This window comes from Chlorocebus sabaeus, unplaced genomic scaffold, assembly GCF_047675955.1.
Source record: "Chlorocebus sabaeus isolate Y175 unplaced genomic scaffold, mChlSab1.0.hap1 unalloc_scaffold_255, whole genome shotgun sequence".
Classification (NCBI taxonomy): Eukaryota; Metazoa; Chordata; class Mammalia; order Primates; family Cercopithecidae; genus Chlorocebus; species Chlorocebus sabaeus.
In genome coordinates, this window is record NW_027327543.1 from 222,337 (window position 1) to 249,665 (window position 27,329).

Sequence of the window (27,329 nt, forward strand, 5' to 3'; positions counted from 1 at the left end):
CTTCCTGTTCACATAGTATTGAGTTAAAAGATTTTTAGGAGTAAACTTTCACTGGGAAAAATACCATTTCAGGAGCCCCAGTGACCACAATGAAAATGTTTTTACCTTCCCTTATGTGACATTGGCAACGCCAGGTCCAGGAAACGTTCTGGATCTCAGATAATGGCATATCCACTCATAGTAAGTCTTGGTCTTGTTTCACAAGCTATGAAATGCTGCCCAGAAGCAGGAAAAACCCCACAACGTGGCAGGGAGGGGCGACCAGCGTGAGTTCTAAGGCCAGACCACCCGGTCTGCTGACAGCGTGGTGAGGGGCAAACAGTGCAGGGTCTAAGGCCAGACCACCTGGGTCCTGCTGACAGTGTGGCTTCAGGAGTTTCCTAAACCCTCTCCTCTCCAAGTTTCATGTCAGAAAAATGTGGTGATAACCGTGTCCACCTCGCGGGATGACGGGAACACACACAGTAACAATGTCAGCAGGTGGCTTGCTGAGCACCAGGCGAGGCCACACTGCTGTAGGTTGCCCCACGTGAAATCCAATTCATTTGAAAATATACATACATATATATACCCCAAACCTACAACCGTATAAAGCTCATTAATCCTAGTTATCCTCAAGGCATTGAGCGATCAATAATGAGCCATCCCCCTCTGCTGACCTGCCTCAGCCCCACCCTCCGGAAACCCCGCATCCACACCAGCCACACAGGATGAGGCCGGGGAAGGAGCAGGACTGTGTCTTGAGAACTTAAACTCTGGAAGCTGAGTTAAATCAGTGTCGCTCAAATCTTGTCACCAACTATCTTGTTAAATTGGGAGATTCCATCTCTGGGGATCTTGAGGGAACCTGAGGCTCTGCATTGAGTGAGGTGAGCACTCGTGCTGGAATGAGACGGCAGAGAAAGCAACAGAATCTGGGGTCGCAGCTGCCTGAGACTTGGGTCCCACCGGGAAAGTGGCATCAGGGCCCTCAGGACAGTGGCAGAGATCCCAGGAGGCAAGTCCCTGCACAGAGACTCATAGACCTAAAGTTTGCTCCAGGGCCAGGAGGGGCTGTTGCACTGACAGCCACGAGGCAGGCAGCCTTCGAGCTCCTCCAGCTACCATCCGGCAGGCAGGGAGGACAGTGCCCAGACCACCCCGGGGCTTCCCCAGCCTGCCAGGCTGGTACTCTTACTCCAGCCACTGACAAGAGTCCCCATGTTTCAAGCTAGGTTGAAACAGTGCCTCAGGCCTCGGGGCACATGCACCCCCCTGCAGGGCCACTCCTACCCAACACCTGGGGATGGCTATTCCCACACATCCCCAACTCACAGCAAAACTTAAAAGTGAAAGTCGGAAGATACAGCCAGGAAACCAATGCTCAAGAAGTAACTCTAGGGTGACTCTTCCTAGAGCTATTGCTACTGAACATCTTTAAAAACATTTCCAGGCTGACTTCCTAGAGCTATTGTTGTTAAAAATCTTTAAAATTCTTCATTTCAAAATTAGCTTTTATTACACTGTCTTCCCTATTCTACCAAGACTCTAGAAAACAAAACCATTATAAATTCCAATTCTATCTTATAGGAAGTTAGAAATACACATGTTTCTTCAAAGGATTCTACATGTTTCCTTGGCGATATCCTTTTCATGCCCCATGCTACTGTCCACAATAGGAAATGCTTTTCCACCCCACAAAACTCAACCCAACCCAACCCAACCCAAGGGCCCTGAGACAGGCTCCTAACGAATCATCTAGCAACTCCTGAGACAGGCTTGCCCTAATGAATCATCTGCAAACTCCATCTTCCATTAAAAACAGTACTGAAAATGAACATGTTACTGCTTTTTAAAAATTGCTGTAGAGCGGACAGTGTTCAGTTCTGTGAATTTCGGCACAAATATTCCCATAATCATCACACAAACAGAACAGTCCAACAGCACCAAACCCACTCACGAGGCCTCATAAGCATACCCTCCCATTCCCAGCAACCACCCTCTCTGTGTTCTCCCATCCTCCGGGTCTGTCTTTTGCGAGTGTTGTGGCAAAACACTTGCAAAATCATGATTTCCTAGGCATCGTGCTTGGAGGTGCACCCAGGGTGTCCTGTGATCAACAGCCAGGCCTCGGGGCTGCTGGGTGTTTATTATTCCACGTATGGCTGTGGCACATTGTAACCTGTTTTGGGCAACTATAGACAGCGCTATTAATATCTGGGCACAGTTTTTCTTAAACATCAGCTTCTGTTTCTCTAGGGTAAATACCCAGGATTGGGGTCACCGGGCCCCACGTTTGTGTGAGTTCAGTTTTGCACTTCTGTGATTCTTCAGTTACCTCAGGCCATCTGGGCGTATATACGTGCAAGTCACAGGGGATGCGAAGGCTTGGCTTGGGCTCACAGGCCTGACGACTATAGTCTTTACTTTTAAGGTGTGGGGTAAGACCATATAATCCCCAACTAGGCTCCTGATGCTGTGTGTGGCATCCAGCAACAGCACGTTCCATTCCTGGATCACATTTGACTCAAGAGTCCACAGTGAGAACGATTTCTGGTGAATGAAACACCAGGCAGGAGGGTGATTCCGCTGGGCAGCTCTTCACACACAGCCCAGGAGCTGGGGGAAGAGGAAGAGGCCCACGCGCGTCCACCGTGCTCACGTCCCCTTGGAATTCCCCCCACTCCTAGAGGCCCGGACCCAAGGGAAATCTGACCTGAAAATGGGCAAACCCTCACTTTGGCAGAGGGACAGGGACTCGGGGCCACAACTTGACCTCAGAGCAACACAAGTGCAGACACAGCACCCCAGGACACCCTCCCCACCCAAATTCAAGGAGGAAAACCAACGCCCCGCCCCCTTGCGGAAACCCCCGGCCGCTGCAGCAGACGCCTGCCGGCATGTGCAGCCTCTCCCGTCCCACGTTCCGGGCTCAACACCTGTGCCTCAGCCCTGGCACTCCTCGCCACACCCACAGGTGTGCCAGGAGGGGCACGTCCCAAGATCTCCACAGCACCAAAGCCTGCAAGGCAAAGGGGCCGCTCCCTCCAGCAGGAGTCCAGAAGCACACACTGCACCAGCGTCACAGCGTGAGAATTCTCCCCTCGCTCTCCCAGTCTCCAGTCTGTTGCCCGCCAGGGTCTTCTGCCAACGGCGAGGCCCAAGCTGGGAGGCACGTTTGGTTCTCACCATTTCCCTTGTCAAGATCAATACTGCAAACATATCCCATTCATCCTGCCACTAAAAATGAAATAATCTGCCATCTCCATCACAGATGACGCAATCAGGTTTCCATTACCGGGTTTTTTTTGTTTTTTTTGGGTTTTTTTTGTTTTTTTTTTTTTTTTTTATTTTGAGATGGAGTTTCTGCTCTGTCGCCCAGGGTGGAGTACAGTGACGAGATCTCGGCTCACTGCAACCTCTGCCTCCCGGGTACAAGTGATTCTCCTGCCTCAGCCTCCCAAGTAGCTGGGATTACAGGTACCTGTCACCATGCCAGGCTAATTTTCATATTTTCAGTACAGACGGGGTTTCACCATGTTGACCAGGCTGGTCTGGAACTCCTAACCTCAGGGGATCAACCTGCGTCCTCCTCTCAAAGTGCTGGAATTACAGGCGTAAGCCACCACGCCCAACCATAACTGGTGTAATTTCTAAGCCACTCTCTCACACCCACTCCCATTTTTTTTTTTTTTTAAAAGAACCAGCTTTATGCCTATATTTTTTCCAAGAGAACCAGTTACCCATTTGAAGTACAAATAAGACACCGTGTTTAAAAACCAAAAATGCCCATTTGCACAGAAGTCTCCAAATACCCAGTCGATTTGAGCCTTGAGAATAAGATCAAGCTGTTGGCTGAATACAACTTCCCTTTCCATCTGTCTGCCTGTGAGTTAGACACAAGGACAAAGCCACGAGCTAGGGACATAAAGGCAGGAACCAACAAGGCAGCCGAGATTCCAAATAAAACCTCGAAGGACCGACACAAATGCACCACACCCTGCACACCCTCCTCTCCCCTTCCTTTTCCGAATTTCAGAGGATGAAACAGGGACCTCCTCAGACGTCCCATGATGCAGGCAGCCAGAGGGGAAAGCCGCGGCAGCCTGAATGAGGTGACCGGGAAATCACATTCCACAGACAGAAATTCTCCATGTGCTTTACATCCTCTGTCTCTGAAGAACTATGCCAGCCTAACAGTGGCTAGAAAACCGCCTTCAAGTGTCATTTCCGATTTCAAGCAAAGAAAACAGTGGTGGGCCATGAGGGAAAAACATAGCCATGTGTTCTGGAGTATTAAATAAGTTTTTTTTCTGTCATAAACATATAATTTTATATTCTCAGATTTCTGTATAATTGATATGCTTCCTAATTAGCAGACATAGTAATAAAAAGTGAATTCCAAGTGTGAGATCGGAGGACCCGTTCACATGGCTTCAGGTTCTGCTACTGTGCTTCAACTTAAGAAAATGATTCTGTGCGTTGGTAACAAGGCCTGAGAGTCTGTGTGAGAGTCTGTGTGGCTGTAATCAGGGTTCGTGTTGGCTCCGTAGCAGAGGATGTTACACTGTTACGTTATCTTCTACAAAAAATCCTGAAAAAACGAAGGCTGAATAGACAAACACACCCTCCCAAAATAATCCAAATGTCCACCGATATGAAAAACAGATGAATTACAGTTTCCATCCTGGAATATTCCTCAGCAGTGAAAACAAACTATAGCCACAGGTGCCAACTAGGATAAAGAAAACCTTTTAAACAAGTTTAAAGTGAACTGACTAGGCGGAATTCCTCGATTATAGGCGTCTGCTCCAAAATGGTCCTGTTCTGAATCCTGTGATGTAGAATGATAGTTAGCAACCCCGTTTCAGGGCATATCTAGAAAAAAGCAAAATAATGACTACACAATTTTAAATTCTTTGTAAATTATAACTATTACTATGAAAATTCTAAAAATGTGAAAATCTTCCCAACTGCTATTGGACAAGCTTCAAAATAAATACCCTGGCCTTGCTTGCCACACCCACAGATGTGCCAAAATAAATGAAAATATAGCCCAAGTTAGTAGAATCGAAACCTGAAGATGTACGAGCCGTCCCTGCCTCACTATCTACACATCATGTAGAAATTTAAGAGCAGGTAGTGACACTGCAATGCAAGGCTCAAACCAACTGGGTATTTGGAAACTTCTATGCAAATTGGCATTTTCGGTTTTTAAACACGGTGTTATTTGTACTTCAAACAGGTAACTGTTTGGTTCCCTTGGAAAAAATATAGCCATAAACCTAGTCTAAAAAAAAAAAAAATACCGGAGTGGGTATGAGAGAGAGTAGCTTAGAAATTTTAAAAGTATTGGCAGGGAGCAGTGGCTCATGCCTGTAATCCCAGCACTTTGAGAAGCAGGCCCCACGGGGCCTTTGAGGACACCGGTCTCCTCTACTGCCTTCCTCCTGGACTGACTCCACGACATTCACTGGGTTTCCACCCCTGTCTCATTCAACATCCCAAGGGTGGTCTTCATCCTCATCTGGGACTCAGCTCTGCCCCAATTTCCTAAATCTTTGCCTTCAGAGCCTGAAAATACCCACGCCCAGGGTCACCCTAAGTCCACGTTTACCACAGAGTCCCAGTTTTATATTTTCCCAGCATCGCCTTAGTGATAATTTATCCCGTCAATTCCAACTGCCTTCACACCTCACCCCTGCTATTTCCCAGCAGACCCCACTCAGATGCACATGCCCCAGACCCCACACCCTGGTCTGTGCATGCTGCCCTGCTCTGCCCATGTAGGGACCACCTCTCTTTCTTGAGGAATCAGCTGGCGATCATCTCCTTGTGGAGGGCTGCCCTGACTTCCAACTCTCTCCAGCAAAGGCAGAAGCCATCCTCGGTACTTCCCCAAAACTCAAGCCAAGTATGAAGATGGCGCAGATGCTAGCTGTGCCTGGGATGCCATGGGCAGTGTCCCCACATGCACTGCACGTGGCCCGGGGCACCGCCTGAACACAGCAAGTGCTGAGGAAATCAAACTGACGTGCGCTGACCTCTGATAGGGCCCCCTTCACCATCCACATCTGTCTCCCCTCTGGACAGTAAAATCCACGGCAGGGAGGGCTTGTCTCACTCATCTTCAAACTCCCAGAGTCACCCTGGTAGGTAAAGGGGACTCAAATGTCTTCTGAAGGAAGCGGCTGGTTAGCTGCCGAGTTAAAGGGCCTCTGAAATTCAGAACTCTGCATAGGAGTCCAGCACACTTTATTATGAATGACTCCAACCACGGCAGAAGTGGCCGTGGAACCAGTGCTAACCAATTCAGGGTTTGTTCACTGTTTCTCAGTTCATTATCACAACTCATTCTCACAGAGCAGCAGCGCACAGATCCTCAGACGTCTACACAGAGTGGGACGATGGCGCCGAGTCACGTCAACGTCCTGTTGCAGACTGGGAGACACCAGTCAGACACGGACCCAGGCAGAGCACAGATCTCGCGTTAAATTGGCTCCGTGTAAACAGCACTCCCTGAGGCCCTTTCCTATCCGCACAGCTTCTACAAATTCAACTCTCGCACCTGACACCTAACAGTACTGCACACCCCCATGTGAAACCCCCTTTACCTCCCAAATGACTTTGCATGACCGAGTACAAAAAATTTCAACATAAGGGAACTTGAGGGCATGTGCGGCTTTCTTGAGTCCCTGCTGCCTCCTGATGGGAGGGCCCAATGCTTCACGCCCCGAGTGAAGGGCGGGTCTCTTCGGCCCCCTGGCTTTGACCTGGAGCTAATCAGCATTAACTAATTTCACTTTCCAGGACCAACTTCAAAGGCCTGCAAAGCCAGAGAAGGGAGAGGAGATGGAACACGCCCTCACCTCAGACCTGCTGCAAGCACGTACTTCTCAGATGCGTCCCAAGGTGCACAGCGTGTCCGTTGCCTGTTTCACATCCATCGACCTGCAGGTCTTCTCTGTGGCATCAGCCTCCTGAGCACTGGAAACAAGAGGAATAATGGCAAGTCCCCTCTGCAGCAAAGGTGAGGAAAAGGGACCCAACGCAATGGAACTTTCCTTTTTCTGACAGTCTCAAAAACAGAAGGAAAATACTGTACAGCCAACTTCCCCTCACACAGGTTTATTTACCTGTGACTCAGAGGCCATGACAGACAACTTCAGGTTCTCACCGATTCCTATTTTCCCCATCCAGGAATCCTTGGTTTTTAATATCGTACAAACTTGACATTTTGTAGGCCAAAAACAGCAAATACTGGCAGTTTCCTACAGTTCAACCGAATAAAATATGATCATGGCCTTTTGTGAAACCATGACAAAAAGGTGGATATCTCAATATGTGTTTCCAGACTGGCTTTGTTCCTGAAGCACTAACTCTGTTCACTCAGGATTTTAGACACTGAAGAATAAACATCAGTATCCCACCAAGAAAACCAAAAGGATGAAATAATTTTGCATCCACCTTGGAGCCTTTTTAGGACAAGGCAGGACACAAACTTTTAAAAAGCTGCAGTTGTTCCTCTGTATACACAGGGACATGGATTCCAGAACACCCCCCGAGTTTACCCAAATCTACGTATCCACAGGACTCGGCGGCCACCCTATGGAACCGCATGTAGGAAACATCAGCCCTCCACAAAGCCAGGTTTTTTCAGTAAGGATTGGTTGGAAAATAATTAACATAAGTGATCCTTCGAAGCTCAAAACCCATGTTGTTCAGGGTCAGCTGCATTTATTACTTGTATCATATCTGAGGCCTGAAAGCTATCATTCTCGATACCTTAACGTGATGGTTAACAAACTAACTGTTCTGATTAGAAAGAGAAAAAAGCTTATTTTTAAGCTGACAATGAGAGTGGATGTGCTACGGTGAACGGAGAACAGACCTAAGCAAGCACCAAGGCTGGGGTGACTACCTGTGCTCAGACCCACCAGGGCGTATTCCTCCATCTCCCTCTGCTGAAAGGGATAACCGCTTCTCCTCCACGAGTAAAGGGCCTTTTTTAAATATTCACACAAGAAGTGCTATGAAAAGCTGAAAGGTCACAGATAATATTTTTAAAAATAAACATTAACGTAAGCATTTAACAAGCCCATTATGATTAAAAAATAAAAAAAGGTATTAAGTTCTTGGGTGTGGTGGCTCATGGCCGTAATCCCAGCACTTTGGGTGGCCGAGGTGGGTGCATCACCTGAGGTCGAGAGTTTAAGACCAACCTGGCCAACATGGTGAAACCCCGTCTCTAACAAAAATACGAAAATTAGCCAGGCATGGTGGCAGACGCCTATAGCCCCAGTTACTTGGGAGGCTGAGGGAGGAGAATCACTTCAACCCGGGAGGGAGAGTTTGCAATCAGCCAAGATCATGTCATTGCACTTCAGCCTGGGCATTGAGTGTGAAACTCCATCCCAAAAAGAAAAAAAAATTATAAAGTTTTCCTTCTAATGAACCTATCATTCAGCCACCGAGGTTTACTATAGCTACTTATTCAACCATGAGATATACCACAGGAGATATAGGCGAACAGGACACAGTTCTTCCCTGAAAGAAGGCTGCACCCTCAACAGAAGGGAGGCGCACACTCCGAATGGAATCGGCATAGGGAACAGATGCTGCTGCAGGTGGAAATGGCTGCACAGAGCACCCGCTCAAGTGTCTGAGAAACAAGGAGCCGTTGATGCCATCACCTTCCATACCTGAGCTGGGGTAGTGGGGAGCCTGTCATCACCACCACCACCACCACCGGGACCAAGAGCCCCAGAACCACACAACGAGCTTACAAACTCACCGAGGCGATGACCGAGCAATGTGCGTGGAGTGATGCGAACACGCAGACGTCAGGGCCACGCGCGGCGTTGGTTTTGTGCATCAACCTGAGCGTGCCCAGGGTGCCCAGATGGCTGGTTCTGCATTATTTCTGTGAGATGCATGTTTGCCTCTGGACTGAGTTGGAGACCCATCCTCGCCAGTGTGGGGGGCACCACCCTATCCACCCAGGGCCCGAGTGAAACAGCAAGGCGGGGAAAACTGGGTTCACTCCACCTGTCTGGCTGACGGGCCAGTGACATTTGTCTTCTGCAGCCCGTGCTCCTGGGTCTCAGCTCCTCAGACCCGGGTGGGATCTGCACCCTCCGCTTCTCAAGTCTTCAAGCCACACTCTCCCAGGATTCTAGCTTGTAGGCTGTGGGTCCTGGGGCTTCTTGGACTCTGTAGCCCCTGCAACAGCCCTCCCGCTGGAGACACATACACACCCGGCTGGCTGTCTCTCTGGAAAGCCCTGACCAGAAGCCACCCCTAAAAGTGGTCTTCAGAGTTTCTTTCTAGCCCTAAGATCCTAGCGCCCCTCCTACAATTCTAGGCGGAAAGGTGAATGGAGACCAATGGACAGAGGTGTGTGCGAGGACACGCCAGGCAGCAGCACTGGGCAGGAGGGCACTAATGCTCACTAAGCAAAGAATCAATGTTGCTTGCCACAAAAATGAGAATCGTCAAGATTTCTTCAAACAGAAATGAGTTTGTTTCATGATTTGCTCTTAATACATAAGAAAGCATAAAAGTAGGCCTATTAACAACTACATAAGTCTTCAGAGGCCCTTGAACTACTTGTGTCCCTTTGTGTTTTTATACAAAATAAGCCTGAGGTTAAAGAGAATAACATCACTGGTCACAGCTGGGGCCACGCGAGGACACAGCTTACACCCCCTGAGGTCCCTGGGTGCCCTGAGTCCTTCCCTTGCTATTTATGGAAATATGGGAGAAACCAGGAGGTCTGAGCACGGACCTGGCCGTGCTCCCAGGGGCCGAGGAAAGCACGCATCTGTCCAGTCTTCCCTCCACCCCGCGGTTCCCTCCTACCCAGACACTTGGGGTGACGCGGCTAATGCACTCAGCAGCGCCATCATTAAACGTTTAGCTTCGCATCACGAGGGCCTCTCTGACCACTCCTGAACCTACAGTCAGCACTAGTCTACAGGACACGCGTGGACAAGGTTGATGGATCACGGCCTCCAACGAAGAAGATGCCAGGCAAGGAGTCGGAGAGGCGGGGATGGAGCAATACTCACCCACGGAGGCAAAGGCCAACAGCGGCCACCACCGAGGACCTCCCTTCCCACCCTGAGGGCAGCTCACCCAGGGAAACGAAGGCCGACACCGGCCACCACTGAGGGCCTCAAGGGCTCTCCCCACCCTGAAGGCGGCTGCGATCACATTTCTCATCGCACCAAGAGACCCGTGTACTGAGCACAAACCTTTTCAACCTTCGAATCAATAAGGAATCACAACACGGACATTCCCTCAATCCAAATGGCCAGCCCACAAAACAGACACGCAATCAAACACGTTTCCTGTGGGAAAATCAGTCAGTCCCTGGGGCCTCGCGCCAGGGATGGGGGAGCAACATGAGGAGATGCCGCAGCCCCAGCCTGGCTCTTCCCTCTACAGCTCCTTTTCCCTCCTCTTCCCACCACCCCTTCCCACCCCCTCCTAGCCTCAGAGGCTCCTTCCTCAAATTCTTTCCCCTTGATGAAGTCATTCATGCCCAAAATACAAGGCAAAGTCATGGGGGCTCAAGAGAAAATCCATACCGTGGCTCGCGTTTTAGATTCTCATAAGTTTGAGAATAACCAAGCAAGAATCTTTGGCATCTGAATGTGGTCTGAATGCATCTGAGCTCAATGTCTGGCACTGGCCCGGAGTGGATCATGGGTGTTTCGGACATCTTCGTAACTCTACACCAATTATTTTGAAACACACTAGCAGAAAAGAACCATGTGAATAGCTACTTCTCAGTTAAAAGTAGGAAAAGACTCCAAAAGTTGCCCTCAAGGAACATCCTTCCCACGAGGTGTTTCTGCATCGGGCCCTTCAGGCACAGGCAAGGCCCCCGGGCCCAACTTCCTCATCCCTGCATCATAAAGCAGCAAAGACGGTGGGGAACAAAGCAAGTGAAGGAGTCAGTCCCACACAAAACGGGCTCCAGAAGCCACAGCCACTCTCCCAGTGTGGGAGCCAAGTTCAGAGACCTGGAAACACCAGCGTTCCCAGTGGGGAGGGCAGAACAAGTCATTTCCCCCTAGTTTAGGGAGACACCACCCCACGTCCTCCGGCCTTAATAGAAGAGAGACTTCACATAAATGATTTCAATGACTCCACCACACACAGAAAGTGGGCTAAGGGCTAACACACCCATTTAAATGCCTGGCAAAAACACATTAAATGAACACGCAGATAAACAAGGTTCTCGTGTTATCCACGAAATATTCAGAAACAAATCCATTAAGCAATCTCTTTGCAATCAAAAGACCAATTCAGAGGTGCAGATTAAAAAGAAACATACAACTGAACCCTTAATACACACCAAGAACCAAGTTCCAAGGAAGTGTTATCACATCACCACCTCCAAGCTGCAGGAAGCAGCACTGGCCACTGACCAGCTGTTCACTCGTGGGTCAGTGAATGAATGGCAGTGCTGTCCAGGACAACGATGAGATGTTAACCTGAAAAGGGCAAAATGGCAGAGGCTGGAGGGACCTTCCAGGTAACCCGGCCCCTCAGTGGACAGAGGACCCCCGTAGGGCCACAGAGCCCAGAGCCCCAGTGTGTTCGGGGCAAGCACTCAACTGCAACCCTGATGATGCCCGAATGCCTTCTGCCCTTCTATGTCTCTGCCCCACTAACAGGGAATCCATAAATGCTAAGGAAATGTAATGCATTTCACAACACATGTAGATTTTTATCAAATTAAAGATAAACAGTGACAAACTTTGAGAATTAACCAAAATATAGTTCAGTGAATGCCCAAACTCAAAGCTAGTCTCCAAGAGGTGATAAGCTGTGTGTGGTGGTTAACGCCTGTAAATCCCAGCAGTTGGGGAGGCTGAGGCAGGAGAATCACTTGAGCCTAGAAGGTTGAGGGTGCAGTGAGCTGTCATTGTACTACTGCACCCAACCTGAGAAACAGAGTGAGACTGTCAAAAACAAACAAATAAAAACAAATTAAAGGAGTTCAAATGAATTCACCCATACCCTTTAAATTTTCATTTGGGTACATGGGGTGATCGAGTTCCTTTTTCCCTTGCAATATATGAATAATCTATTAAATATAGTCTAACAATTAAATGGGAAAATTTAATTATTTTCCCATTTTATTATTTCCTATCTCAGGGAAAAAGTTAAAATTATTCCCTGTTTCAGGGAAAAAGCTAAAAATCATTTTAAACCTTCCTCCCACAAAACAGTATACTCAGTCATCTCTATCTGCTTTATCATGTGGAATTCAGCTTCACATGTCTACAATACAGTTTTTGTTAAACAGCGTTTATGTAGACAGGCAAGAGAAAGAAACATTTTGTCTATGTAGAAGCAGCAGAAGACACGTTTTAACAGAAAAGGGAGAAGATACCACCGTGTGAATCTGGAAATTGTCCTCATCTTGTTCACACACACAGAAAACACCCAAGCACGTGCCTAGTGTCCAACAGGAGTACAGAAAGGACAGGGATCCCTCCAGTTGTTTAATGACCAGCCCCCATATGTCACCGCCACATAACAAAATCCGCACGGCAACTTCAGCACGTTTCATTCACGATTTCACGGAAATCAGACTGAAGAACATACAGATGTTTTGCCCACATTTAAAAATCCAAGTGTGGGACTCACAGAAATAAAACACATTATGGGTTCACTTAACTTTTCCAAATTGTTACTTGGAGAAACCTATAAAGTTCTTGTCAGTTACATCCTTAAGTTTTTCAATAATTTTTAAATGTAAAGGTCAAGCAAGACTTGTAAAGAGGTTCACACATACGGCCCGGTGCGGTGGCTCACACCTATAATCCCAGCACTTTGGGAGGCCGTGTTGGGCAGATCACGAGGTCAGGAAACCGAGACCATCCTGGCTAACACGGTGAAACCCCGTCTCTACTAAAAATACAGTTAGCCAGGTGTGGTGGCAGGTGCCTGTAGTCCCAGTTACTTGGGAGGCTGAGGCTGGAGAATGGCATGAACCCGGGAGGCAGAGCTTGCAGTGAGCTGAGATCGTACCACCGCACTCCAGCCTGGGTGACAGAGGGAAACTGTCTCAAAAAAAAAAAAAAAAAAAAAAAAAAGGAGGTACACACACGCATCCACATTCTTCTCTCAGGGAGACGGGCCCTTTTTTAAGATTCCAGATGTAAATGTGGTTGTCACCCTGCCTTTGAGAGGATGGGCTGTGTTTTAAGGGTGAACACACTTTCCTCCATGCACCAAGGATGCACCATGGCGGACAGTGCTGCCACCGCCTGCCCAGTCTCTGCTCAGGGTGGGGCAAGGGGAGCTCATCTGTCTCCTGTGTACACCATCAACAGGCCAGGTGCTCAGAAGAGGGCTTCCAGGACTCGCTGTAGGCATTCGTTAGCAGGGCAGGCAGTGCCTCGTGCTGGTGGGCATCCAACAGTAAGGGGCTCTTGCACTTCACTCTCCGGGCCCTGCTCCAGAGGGGAAAGAGACACTGTATCATAACTCATGTGTATTTATAGACACACAGAGACCCTGCAGTGCAAGGTGCAGAACTAGAAGAAATCATGGAAATAAGAGGGAAGACATTTGGTTACGACTGGCAGAGCCACCTCAAGCCTCGGCACTTCCTGCCGGAGCTCTCACTGACCAGACTCCTCCAGGGTCACTGCCACTGCCTTGCCCAGCTCATGACATGGCAGACAGTGACAGAGCCTCAGAACAACCTCCCACTCCTTCCTCACCAGCCCAGGGGACGAGCTATTCATGAGCAGGAACACAGAGGTGACTGAGCAGAAAGGGGGACAGGAACAATGGCCGCGGGTGTGCAGATATTGCAGGGCACCCCAGCAGCCCTTTCCATCTTAAAGAGGACGGCCACGGGTGTGCGGATGCTCCCGCGTGACCCAGCCGTCCTTTCCACCTTATAGGGGAATGGCCACGGGTGTGCGGATATTCCCGGGTGCCCCAGAGCCCTTTTCATCTTAAGGAGATTTTCACAGTCTCATATCAGTCTCCAAACTATTCAGTGAGGTTGGAGGAGTATCACTGTGGACCAACACTGATTGGCACCAAGTAAGGGCAATTTTATAACCATGTCTCAACCATGAAACAATCAGGTCTTTGGCCATCTGGTCTAAGCTTTTTCTGTAACAAAGTTGGATAATTAAGTTGAACTTTGGTTTTCCAAAGCTTGTTACAGAAACCACATCTTCCTAGGTGTGGCTCTGTGGTGTCAGGTGCACACATCAGTAGCCAGGCTTGCCAAGACTCACGGCACGTTACACGTTCACCTGAGAAGGCTGCTCAGTCACTGAGGGCTCTGGCGTGCTCTGAAATGAATTTGCCACTTCAGCCTACACTCTACTCCCTCGTTTGGTTAAAGAAACTCAAAAGGCAGAATTTGTTTTGGCCAATCGTCTGCTGACCCAACTGCAGAGGTTTTAATTAGAGTACTTTCATTGCATCATAGTAAGCAAAGTCATATAGATCAACTCATTATTGCTACTCCAAAGGTTTAGTAAATCTCCAGATCATCAGGCAAACATTTTAAGAAGCTACATTAAGGTTTACAATACTCAAAATTTAAAACTACATCTATGCTTCAAAAAACCACCATTCCCATTTTAGATGGCCAAATGCATATAAGAAAGAAACCTACTGAGTGCATTTTTTGGGTAATCTTATGGAGAAACTGCCACTTTAAAAATGGCTCTAGTTCCTGGCTCCAGATGGGTGTGGTGGGTTGTCTCACTCAATTTCAACTCCACCTGAAGCTGGGACACTAGAAATCCATTCCCAGACTCCAGGGCGCAAGAATTCCCACTTCTGGAAACAGCCTGGAATGCAGACCTGTAGCAGAGAATTCTTTCCTGCCCACCCTAACCGTCCTCTGTGGAAGGCAACAGTCAAAGACAAGTCCACCCCCCTAGGCACAACTGCACCACAAAGAACCATTTCAAGGTGGGAGGTGATTGATCAGTGGGAACAGGCAGTTTAGCTAATCACTTATAAGGCACAGAACGGGGGTTTGAAGGCCTGTGTCTGGCCTTGTCCTCGGTAAATGATCATCTGCAAGTCAGCCTAAACCACGTGGGAAGGGGCTTCTTGCAGTAAAAGTGCGGGCGCAGTTGTGGGGAGGGGGAATGTCTTAACCACCACTGTTTTACAGGATCACAGGGCTCAGGAAATGTTCAGTATTATCACACACCAAGGTTTTTACAGTCTGAAGAAAACTACAGTCCTAAGGTGTCAGTTCTCAATACCTCAAGTTCCTCCTGCTAAGATTTCCCAGAGGGTCTCCACTTCTTGCACCGAACTACAACTTGCACAGGCACCTGCGTCTTCCTCCTGCAGCAAATACAGATGAGAAGCTGGCTCTGCTGCAGTAATGATGCCATGTAGCCCTAACACCACAGCAGAGCAATGGCTCTGGCCTGAATGTCCCCAAAACCTCATGCTGAAACCATCTCCGGTGGGATACATTAAGAGATGGGGACTTTGGGAGGTCCTGCTCTCAGGACTGGGGTTGGTATCCTTGTTGGAGGTCTGGAGGAGCCCTCCTGCTCCACCACCATGTGAGTCCTGACGAGACGTCTGCTGCCACGCAAGACCCGGTGAGATGCTGCCGTCTGTAAGCCACAGGCCCCGGGACACCAGATGTGCAGGTGCCTTGACCTTGGACTGCCTTGACCTTGGACTTTTCAGCCTCCAGAGCTGTGAGCAATAAATGTTTCTTTACAAATCACCCAATCGACAGCAACCGGACAGAGAGACAGTAATGTCACAACATAAGTCACTTTCTCAGTGGGCCAGAGGCCTTCCCATGAGCCACCACTGTGAAACAAGAACTCCCTGGAGGATGCAAAGGGGTTCACAAGGAATTCTACCCAGCATCAGGGTGTCTATCCTTTCTTGCGGGAAGATAGCTGAGCCATGGCAGGAAACTACGGGGTGGGTGGGGCTGGACAGTAATGTGTCACCTGCTTACCTAAGCCTCAGTCTCCTGCCTCTCATCATGACAGCGGGGGTAACACCACCCTCACCTGAGCTGTTGGGGGAGGTAAGAGTGCTGGGTGATTAACAATTGTTAGTTCCACAGAAATTAGGCAAAGAATCCACCCCTATGTCTTATAAAACCAAACCAGCCCAGGAATTCCACATCACTACTAATTTGCATGGGAAAATGCTGGATTCTCATAAGTTCTGGCATGTCATTTGTATTAATAAAGTTTGCAGAGTTTGCATATACTAAGTATATAAAACAGGAAAATAAATCATGCAATTTGGAGGCTGAAGCAGGAGAATCACTTGAGCACAGGTGGCGGAGGTTGCAGTGAGCTAAGGCCGCACCACTGTACTCCAGTCTGGGTGACAAAACGAGACTCCATCTCAAAAAAAAAAAAAAAAGATTTTGCTGCTTCATACTAGTAAAGTGGGCAGATTCTACATGCCCACTCTTCTTCAAAGGTCGCCTAACACTGACTCAGGAACTCTGGCCCTGATGTGCTTGGAGTTTTAATGCTAACAGTGTTAAAGACCACTCCCCCAGGAGCTCTGAACAAGTACTCCAGGTATACACTGAACAAGACCACACACTCTCTGACCGAAATCTAACTTCACAGACCCAAACTACAGAACCACAGAAGACACTGCTTCTGTTCAACTTTTTGTTCTGCCATCGTTTGTGTCCATTATTTCCTACAAACCATCTCATTAGAATTTATGGCACACAAAAGGCCGATACAACAGGGTTACCTTTCAAAGGTTTGGAGGTGAAGAACAGATACAATGCATTAACTTCCTATTGCTGCTGCAACAAATTACCACAAATGCAAACCTCCTCTCAGCCCAGGAATTCAGGAGTCCCAGGGCTGAAGTCAAGGGGTCAGTAGGTTGTGTTCCTGCCTGGAGTCTCCCAATTCATAGAGGCCACCATGCAGCTTGGCTCACAGCCCAACACCGCTTCTCCCACTGCCCCGGCCTCAGCCCTGCACCCCTCAGGCCCCTGCCCCACCCTTGGCCCCATGCCCCTCTGGCCCCCACCCCATACCCGCCCTCACCCCACAGCCCTCTGGCCTCTATCTCATCCTCAGGTCTCCTCCTCTGAGATGGACGACTGGACCCTAGACGGAGGGATGAACATTCTGAACAGAATCAACGTAACTCAACATTTGAGTTGGAGAGGCCAAGCAATAAGACTTTCAAAAAAGCAACAACAAAGTATGTACCGTGCCTGTAGTTCACAGCTGAGCGTGGCGTCATGAGTACGAGCGTGCGGCCACACACACCAGGCCCAAGTATAAGATCAAATATAAGGAGCTTTCCACTGTGGTATTTAACTAGATCTTATTACAAAATAGACTCCTGATTGCAGTTTTTATCCAAAGTTCTCTGTAATTAAAGAAATTAATTTTTCCCTAAAAGACATTTCTCTATCTATTATCCCATATAAACTAAATGGGCATATTAAAGAAAAAAGACAAATGTTTGATTTAGGGGTTTGCCTACGACTTGGATAAGCATGATTTTCTTCTGGCCAAGCAGGGAGCAGCTGGACCAGACTGGAGGGAAGGAAAAACAAATTTCCACTCTGACCTCAGTTGGGCACCAGAGTCTTCCCTGTCAGAATGTGGGTGTGGTGCTTCCCACACACCAGCCTCTGATGAAACTCAGCCCAAGGGTGTGGGAAAAGGCCATCTACTTCTGAAAAATCTATAAAGTGCAGACACATCAAAAGCTTCAGAAGACTGTAAAACACCAAGGAGACCACTACACCCTTGGAGTTTACAGAAAATGGTCAACATCACACGTGTCTGAGGTCCGGGGTCAGCTCCCAGCTGCCGCGACGCCGTGAACGCAGCCCTGGCTTCCCCTCTGATGCAGAGAGCTGGTCACTCCGCCGGCAGCACTCAGAGCTCAGAACATTCTAGATGAAAGCAACGTGTTCCTTTCAAATTGGGGAACTGGTGCAGCACAACTGAAGCTCTACGACTATGTCAACTACTGGGTTTCGGGGTAGCATTAGGAAATCGTGAGAATCCAAATCTCAATTTCATACAGATTCCAGATTCACTGCAGGTTCCAGAATTTCCTGAAACATTCTTCCAATTTATCACTCAGGATTCCCTTGCCAAAGCTAATAAAGTCTAAATTCCTTACGGAAAAGCCACCATAAGCACCACCACAAATAAGATCAACTGATGCCCGCCCTTTGCACCAAACATATAAACTGTGACTCACACAAGACTGTGCTGGAGGCAGCTCTCAGCTGAAGCCGAATCCGTGAGACTTCATTATCCCATTTTGGATCGAGTGTGAAGACTGTTAGCAAACCAGGGCCCCAGTGTGTAGCAGAGAACAGATCCTCTGACGCCTGCCTGAACATTTCCTTCCCACTTGTCTTGGATACTGAACACCCTCAGAGCTATTGAGTCACCCACATTTGCAGGTCATTTATCCAGCCACCAGGATAACATAATTATGCAATAAAAATGCCTTCTCAGGGCTTCGTCATACTCAACAAGGCAGCTCAGAAGGCTAGGTAAGCCCAACAAAGGGGAAAGCGTCCCTCAAATAGACAAAGACCAAGGAAAACCGTGCAGAGGCTCTTTCAAGAGAGAGCAGAGACAGAGCCTGCTGTAGCCTTTCAGGCCCTGATGGCCGCAGCCCTGCATTAGGTGGCACCATTTCCACGGATACATCCTGCTGGGCCCATTTGAAAAGTCCCGCTGGCGAGAAACTCACCCCCACTTCCAGCTCCTGCAAGACCTGCTACAGCCCCACTCCACCCTGGGGGCCGACTGTGCAAGTTTTCCTGGCGAGACCCCTCAGAGCTTGCACAGCGTCTGAGACTGGGAAGCACCCAGGATCCAGAAACGCACAAACCCATTCTCCTCGTGCTGCTTTCTGGGTTCCAAGTTGTCTTCAGAACGAGTCCTGCATAAACCCCAGGCTGGGGAGCCAGCCACGGCCCTGCAGCACCCAGTTCATGTGCTCCACCCACCCCACAGAGGACCACGGAGGCCCCAACACTCTCTGCCCGGGGCAAGACACCAGAAACAGCCACAGTTCAGGGTTCTGCCACCCACCCGGCTGCCCTAATTACCTACTGTGATCTGAAGTCTCATTGGTTGGGTAGGTGATCCCACAGCTCCGCAGCCCTAATTACCTGCTGTGATCTGAAATTGCATTGGTTGGGAAGGGGATCTCACTGCTCAAGCACTCCCTGCTGCCTCCTTGCAAACAACATAAAAAATCCAAAACCCCTCCTGAAGAACGTTTACTATAACCTCAAAACAAGACCAATCCTGAGGCCAGGGAAGATACACACACACATCTGACAGCTGGTGGACATCAGTGACCGACGCCACGGCTTCCATGTGTCGTGTGAAGTGGGAGGCCTGTCACGGTGACTCAGGCTGGGGTCTGAATAGTGGTCTTCCAAGCAACTAGGCAACCACGACGCACACCCCAAAACCCAAGTCCCCACACTCATGTACCTGGAAGAAATGCTGCGTGGCCATCGACACCAGTTGTGAACCAAGACCGATCTGTGTCCTGTGGTTCTCACAATGTCCGTACACGTCTGGGCCCAGCACAGGCCTGCACGGCACTCTGCTCGCCTCCAGTGGGGCTCTCTCCTGCCAAGGGGGATGGCCCTGAAGTCCGTTGAGATTTCCAAAGCTCTACAAAGTCGTGCTTCCTCCTGCTTGTTCAGGAGACCTAAAGCCCTGAAGACACCAGTGAGAATTGACCTAGTCTCTTAAGGCAGCTCAAACACCTAAACACAGGAACGCTGGACCTCTCTGCCCTCGGGAGCAGCCAATAACCCACTGGGCTAAGCAGAAGACACAGATGTCACATCCAGAAGCCAGTGGCACTCACGTTTGCATTCCAGGAGCCACCCTTGTGAGTCCCTTCAAGGCTTCCAAGTCCCACTTGATTGTTTTCATCGTATCTCTGTAACATCAGAGACATTATATCTCATGGTATCTATGAGATCCTCTCTACTTTTATGAGCATATATGCTCCCTGACTTACCATGGGATGAAACTGTTCCTATAAACCCAGTGTAAGCTGAAAATATCCTAAATAGAAAGTGCATTTGACATAATAGTTTCAACTTACAATGGGTTCATCCAGAGGCAGCCCATCTCGGGCCGAACAATGCACTGAGTGTGACTAGTTCACACCATCACAAGGTTGAAAAAAAAATCACAAATGTAACCATTTTGAGACAGGGACCATCTGTATTGGGGCTCCTGTCTTCAGAGACAACAGAAACCTCTTCTTAGACAAGAATCACAATTTATAATCCTCAAAATGTTAAACTTAGTTTAACAATCTACAGGTTCAAACAAAGCCAAAGTAGGCCCACAAGACCGTTTGTGTCATTCGCTAAGATACACGACTCTGTCATAACCCTCACCACAGCCCCTCAGGGTGTGTCCCAGAGGCAGGCGAGGTTTGTAGCTACGGACACTAATGAAACCAAAATCAGAGTACGCAGGTGCAGTCAAGTCATATGACTTCTCCACTAGCATATGCACAAATGTTTATCAGCAAATCTGATCTTTGCTTTACCTCCCTCCCATGACCTAAAAAGGAGTCCACCACACACACACACACACACACCCCACTTCAAAAACATAATTCATACTTGCATTCAATTCTGGGCATTTGGAATAGACCTAATGGGTGATTAAACCTCTCCTCCAACCCATTGCTTAGTCTTCTTAGAGGATGAAGGATTTTGCATAACACAAGTCAGCATATAAAAGATCTTGTATAGAAATAGACTTTCAAGTGGTCCTCATTATAGTGATTCAACTAATATATAAAGGACCCAACACACAGCACAATGCCTATTAGAAGAATGATTAATTTGTTCCCCTAAAAATCCTAATATCTACACAGAAAAAATACCCTATACACATTTTATCATTCTTTACCAGTATAGTCATACAAAGGAGTATCACAAAAGCAAAACAACAGATTTGGTTTGACTCGTAGTTCTAAATTTAATATAAAATTGCTAAAACCACCAAGACAAACATGACTATGAAATATTTAACGATCTTCACCTAAATTCAAGTCACCATTCAACCACCAATACCTCTGCTCTCCTTACAGGAACTTTCCAAAAGTAAATTCTGGAATTAACAAGACAAATTTTTCTGGTGATAGAAATTAGGAAGAAATTGGTTGAAGGCGGTTCCTTGGCTGTCAAACTTTTTCTCAATAATATTTTGTAAAATAAAAACATCAAACAGATATTTACATTAACTTACAATCTATCAAGCAATACTGGAGCAAGCTTTAAATATCAGCCACATTCTGTTAGGGCTGACTAACATTAAATCAGCATCAGTCTCATGTCTTGCAGCATCCACAGCTCATCTTCTCAAAACCGCTTAAGATTTCATAATTAACTCAATTAAACAATATAAGTCATCTCCTTGATCTTTGACATGAAGGGGTCATTTTCCCCCAAAATAGTACCTCTTTCCTTGACATGATTTAATCTGTGGTTAGAGTATTTAACAGGATTTCTTTCCTTCTTAGAAAATAAAATATACACCTTTCCAATATGAAAAACACTAACCGATAATGCTATAGCTTAACTAGGTCAAAAGTGTTTTTTTGTTTTTTTTTTTTAAAGTTAAAAAAAAGAACCTAACTGCATCTTTGGACCTTATATGAGGTAGTGTCCAGGGTCACTGGCACCCCCACTTGGCCAGTGCAGCTGGGTACCAATTAAAGACAGAAACCTAAGCGTTCACTCAAAGCCCCTTCCCAGCTGTTCATCCTAGTAGAAGCCATGGGCACAAAGGAATGCGGCATTCTACGGAGGGCTTTGGGGAATGGCTGCTTGAGAACATCAAAGTGGCTCACGTCCCCCGAGTATACTCACGTCCCCCCTGTATAAAGCCAGTGACTGCTCTCAGCTTCAATGCAGCACCATCCACAGCAGACAACGTCCGGAATCACCTGAGTGCCCGTCAATAGGGGATGAAGGGAACGTGGCCTGAACATACAAAGGAGCAATACTCCACCACACAGCTGAGATCCTTGTCATCCAAGACAGGATGGATGGAGCTGGAGGACATTCCGTTAAGCAAACGAGCCAAGCAAAGAAACGGAGCATGTTCTCACTCATAAGCAGGAGCTGAGAGCAGATCTCACGGAGGCCAAGAGTAGGTGGTCAACAGGGCCCAGCAGAGCCCACTCATAAGCAGGATGGGCAGAGGCTCGTAACGGGCACAAACACACAGCCTAATGGGAGCACAAGACCTACTATTGATAAATCAGCAGGGGGATGGCAGCGGGTCATCTACTGTGTGTTTCAAAACAGCTAGGAGAGAATAACTTGAACATTGCCAGCACAAGGAAAAGAAAATACTTAAAGTGAAAGACACCGCAAGTACCCAGATTTCATCAATATAGGGATGAATAAGATATCACATGCACTGTGAAAATATGTACATATATTATGTATCAACAAAAATAAAAAGCAATGACAGAACCATTTGCAAAGCACGTGCAGGAGAAGAATGGGAAGCCTGACATGGTGTGGCTGTGTGTCCCCACCCAAATCTCATGCTGAACTCTAACCCTCTGTTGGAGGTGAGCCCTGGTGGGAGGTGACTGACTCATGGTGGTGGTTTCTAATGGTTTAGCACAATCCCCCAAGTGCTGTCCTCATGATAGTTCTGAGATCTGGTTGTTTGGAGGTGCATGGCACCTTCCCCTTCACTCTCTCCCCTTTCAGCCATGTGAAGATATGCTGGCCTCCCCTTCACCTTCCACTCTAAGTTTCCCCAGATGTAGAAGCCTGTACAGCCCACAGAACTGTATGCCGATTAAACCTTTTTTTCCTTATGACCCAGCCTCAGGTGGTTCTTTATAGCAGTGGAAGAACAGTACAGTCCTCAGGACCAGCAATGTTTTCCTTCCACCCAGCGGCCAACAAGGTCCCACACCCTAGCTGGTTTTCCAAAGCCTTTGCCAGAATGCTGAGGCTGTCTTGGGGATACTAACTTTCTCCATCTCTGGCAAACCAGATGGGGAATCCTATTTGCCTCTTACCACCTTTCTCAGAGAAACCCCACCTCTGAAACGGCCTCCTTCAGCAGCAGCAAAGCTGAGTATTCCTTGCAATTCCCTTCTTCTGAACAAGTAAACATCTTAAGCTTGTCTTTCCATCTTCCCAGCTCATTGAAAAAAATATCTTATGCTTTCTATTTTCCAAACACACACACAAGGAAGAGAAGTGCCGTGAGGGCAGGGGCTCTTGCTTTCCTGGATCTGAGCCTGGCCCTCAAACACTAGCCGGATTCATACTGACGTGATACCCAAAAGCAGAAATGCAAATATCCACATGACTTCAAATACCTTAAGGATCTAACAGGCCGAGTGGCCCATGTAACTATGGTTTGTGCTGGGCCATTCAACTGGTGTCCAAATCCCTGTCCAAGTGAGCTCTTTAATTTTGGGACTTTTCAGACAGTTGTTTTGTTGTTGTTGTTGTTCTATTTTGTTTTTATTAAAGGGATCTATTACAGTTACAATCAAGAATATCACAGGCCGAGTGTGGTGGCTCATGCCTGTAATCCCAGCACTTTGGGAGGGCAAGGTGAGCGAATCACCTAAGGTCAGGAGTTCAAGACCAGCCTGGCCAACATGTTGAAACTCCATCTCTACTAATACAAAAATGAACCAGCCATGGTGGCAGGCACTTATAATCCCAGCTACTCAGGAGGCTGAGGCAGGAGAATGGCGTGAACCAGGAGGTGAGGCTGCAGTGAGCCAAGATCACACCACTGCATTCCAGCCTGGGCAACACAACAAGACTGTCTCCAAAAAATAAAAATACACCAATACGCCCAGATAGTTCTTCACCAATGTCAGATACATCAGTTTAAAGAAAAATAATATGAAAGCATGTTTTTAAATTTCAGTGTTGAATTTAACCATATCTTTTAAGAAGATACGAAGATAGAGGTTCCCCAAGGATCGGGGGAGAAAAAAGCAGTTAAGAAAATGTTAAAACTTCAGGAGAAAAACAAGCATGGGGTAAGATCTCAAGGCAAAACTTTTTCTTTGCACTTTGATTTCAAAAGAACAGAGATGCCCAAAATATGAACTCTCCCATCTGCATTTTATATTAATCTATGTCCTTTGAAAGACTGGAGATGGGATCCCAGGTTCCAAAGTGCCCGGCCAGGGCTCACATCAGGCCGATTCCTCTACGTCCTTTGAAAGGCTGGAGATGGGATCCCAGATTCCAAAGTGCCTGGTCACGGCTCACATCAGGAGGCATCTTTCACAGTCATTTACTCCCCTGACTGTGCCTAGAGAGCTGTGGCCAAATTTACACAAAAAGGTCCTAATTTACACACGTTCATCACTTTGAGCAGAGTCTCAACAAATGAGACAAATATTGACACTCCACAGAAGCAAGTATTCTCTTCCGAAAAGTGAAGTGTGAGGTTCCCATGAGCCAGACAGCTTGGTTACAGAAAGCACTGGCTGACTTCCTGGTTTAATGTTAAATGCATTTAAAATGTTAAGTGATCCGGCCCCCCTTCCAGTGGGTGTGTACGTTGAACTGGCTGCAGTAGTGATGCACAGACCACGTGGTTTTACTTCAAGCAGAGCACCCCAACCCAGGAAGTGGCCAAAAGACGGCATCGAGGTCTAGGACAGTTCTAAGGAGAGCTGCAGGCTGACTGCCTCGTCTGCAAATAGTCTCTCATTTCAGAGGAAATCACTGAACAGAGTTCGTAACACGTGAAATTTAAAAATTCATGTTTCTAATTTCATCCCATTAGAACTCTTGAAGAGGCCGGGGCGCGGTGGCTCAAGCCTGTAATCCCAGCACTATGGGAGGCCGAGACGGGCGGATCACGAGGTCAGGAGATCGAGACCATCCTGGCTAACACGGTGAAACCCCGTCTCTACTAAAAAATACAAAAAACTAGCTGGGCGAGGTGGCCGGCGCCTGTAGTCCCAGCTACTTGGGAGGCAGAGGCAGGAGAATGGCGTGAACCCAGTAGGCGGAGCTTGCAGTGAGCTGAGATCCGGCCACTGCACTCCAGCTTGGGCGACAGAGAGACTCCGTCTCAAAAAAAAAAAAAAAAAAAAAACTCTTGAACAGATGTGCACCTGCTCCAAGTCAATGAGAGGACACTCGGATAGTCCCACACAGGTCCTCGGCCTCCGCCTCCCACCTAGAGAACATCAGCTCAAGCTGATCACAGTGCAGTGCGATTTTCTATAGTATGCACGCCTGCATCTGAGCTGAGATGTGAATGTCTGGAATGTGCCTGCCAGGCCCAGGAGGAACTGCAGCAGCTGTAGGGACATAACCTGCTAAGGAATCCGATTTGGAGGGAACTTGAGGCAACTAAAACTAGTTCCACTGGTTTTTCTTGGCAAGGCTTGACCAGGCAAACTGTTATCACTGTTGCTAATTCATGGTAATTGGGATGGGGACTTAACAGTAAGTATTTAGAGCAATTATAGAATTTGCTACTCAATTACAATGGCACAGATTCCTGAGAATGGAAGAACTGTTGTCCAGGAATAGAGTTCAACAGGTCCTCCACATGCCCCGGAAAACATGGCATTTCCATGCACCCCTGCTTTGGTCCCTGGTCACCTGATCTCGGCCATTTGATGGCATCACTCCCCACAGCTGGAAACACCTGACCTCTTGTCACCCTCCCATCTGCCCTGCCTTCCTCCAGCCCGGGATATTCAGGGATGCCCACATACAGGACCAGGAAACCAGGGTTATCCTAAACCAGTGCCTGCATTCAAAGTCCTCCATGGCACGACAATCACCAACGGCCAATACTCCCAGAACCTTCCACTTCAAAACGGGAGCACATCTGGATTCAAGCTGACAACGCTGCATTCTCTTTGCATTGTACACATGGAGGCATGTCAGGTTCCACCGAAAGGTATCAGGTTTCACGCTGGTCAGGAGTCCAAACCTAGTCACTCTGCATGATCTCAATTCACCATCCACAGAGAAGCCTGCAGTTTTCCTCTGGTGCACGGTGTGGATGGTGGATGCATTTCCTCTGAAAACTTGGAGACGGGATCCTGGCCAAGGAGGCCAGTCACCCCAGCCCCTGCAAGGCCCAGACGTGCCCCTCTGCTGTCTGCACACAGTACCCAAGTCTAGCAGCGCTGACTCTGTGGTGGGATAGTTCTGGGTCTGCAGAGGACGCGGGACACAGGAACCATGCAGCCTGGCTGTAGCTAGAGGCCTAAAGGATCCCCACGAGGCTCTCCAGCCAAGGTGTTATCACCACAGGCAGAGCCATTCAAGAGAACTGCCAGCCGAACTGGAAACGTCCCAATCTGCTGAGCCAACACAGAAAGACAACAGCCACCTACAGCTGCTAAGCCCCGAAACGTGGCCACTGGGCCTGAAGGGCTGAATCCGGAATTTAATCTGTGAAGTTCTTTTCAAATGTGTTTGGCTATGTAATCAAATCTTTATTCTAATTAAACTTAAAAGAGCCTCTGGCTATGGGCTCCCTTGTCCGGCATCACAGCTCCAGGGAGTAAGAATGGGAAGGAGAGGCCCAGAGCTTCTCTGCATTCTCCACCCTAATTCAACACATCATCATAAGGAAAGGCACTCCAGCAGCAGAGGTGTGCATGGGAAGAACTGGGTTGGCCCTGACACAAGCATGACCCCCATGACATCACAGCTGCCTCAGCCAACATGCAAGACAATGATGCCCACCTGGCAGGCCACCGGATGTGATGATGCACCCCCAAGCCCTAGTCCCACAGCAGCCAGAGACCACCCGCTGCTCATCCCGGGTGAAACGGGCAGAGCTACCTGAGCCCTCTAAAGCAGGAAGAATTAAGGAGGCGATTCCCACGACACACGTGATACTCCTTGGAGACGGACACAGGCTTCGCTGTGAAAGTGCAGAGGACGGTAGAGTCCCTAGGCGGGCTGCTTCTTCCAACGATCGGGAAGAAACCAGATCCATTTCCTTGTAGGAGAATCTGTACCGTGATTAGACAGAAGACGGCTGATGTTATCAAATCATCAAGCACCTCACGGCTGCTTCTCCAAGGAAGGCCTGGATACTTGCAGCCACCCGCGTAGGGGCCGCAGTGTTTACAATGGAGATACGGGTGACTGAGGTCTGGCTTCCTCAGGGAAGCTAAATTTGAACTTTCACCACTGAGGAATCGGTCATTTACAGTCACTCACCCTCAATGCAGAAGAGGGCTCAAGACACTGCACCAGACTTCAACACTCAGGGTTAGGGTCAGGGTCAAATTCACAAGTTTTACAAAATGTATTTCCT

The 27,329-nt window shown here is 48.1% G+C and overlaps 1 long non-coding RNA gene across 7 annotated transcripts in view; it reads right to left on the minus strand.

Annotated features, from left to right (window-relative positions):
• Nucleotides 1-27,329, minus strand: part of LOC119622944 (uncharacterized) — a 157,297-nt gene that overhangs the window by 96,076 nt on the left and 33,892 nt on the right. Inside the window, exons 7-9 of one of the 7 annotated variants that reach the window (XR_012092324.1) lie at nt 15,249-15,333; nt 7,901-13,454; nt 6,849-6,966 (exon numbers count right to left, since the gene is read on the minus strand). The exons of 4 other annotated variants lie outside the window; for them this stretch is intronic. This is a non-coding gene — a long non-coding RNA (uncharacterized lncRNA). The remainder of the gene's footprint in view (nt 1-6,848; nt 6,967-7,900; nt 13,455-15,248; nt 15,334-27,329) is intronic. 2 more of the 7 variants (XR_012092325.1, XR_012092326.1) reach the window with 2 other exon arrangements.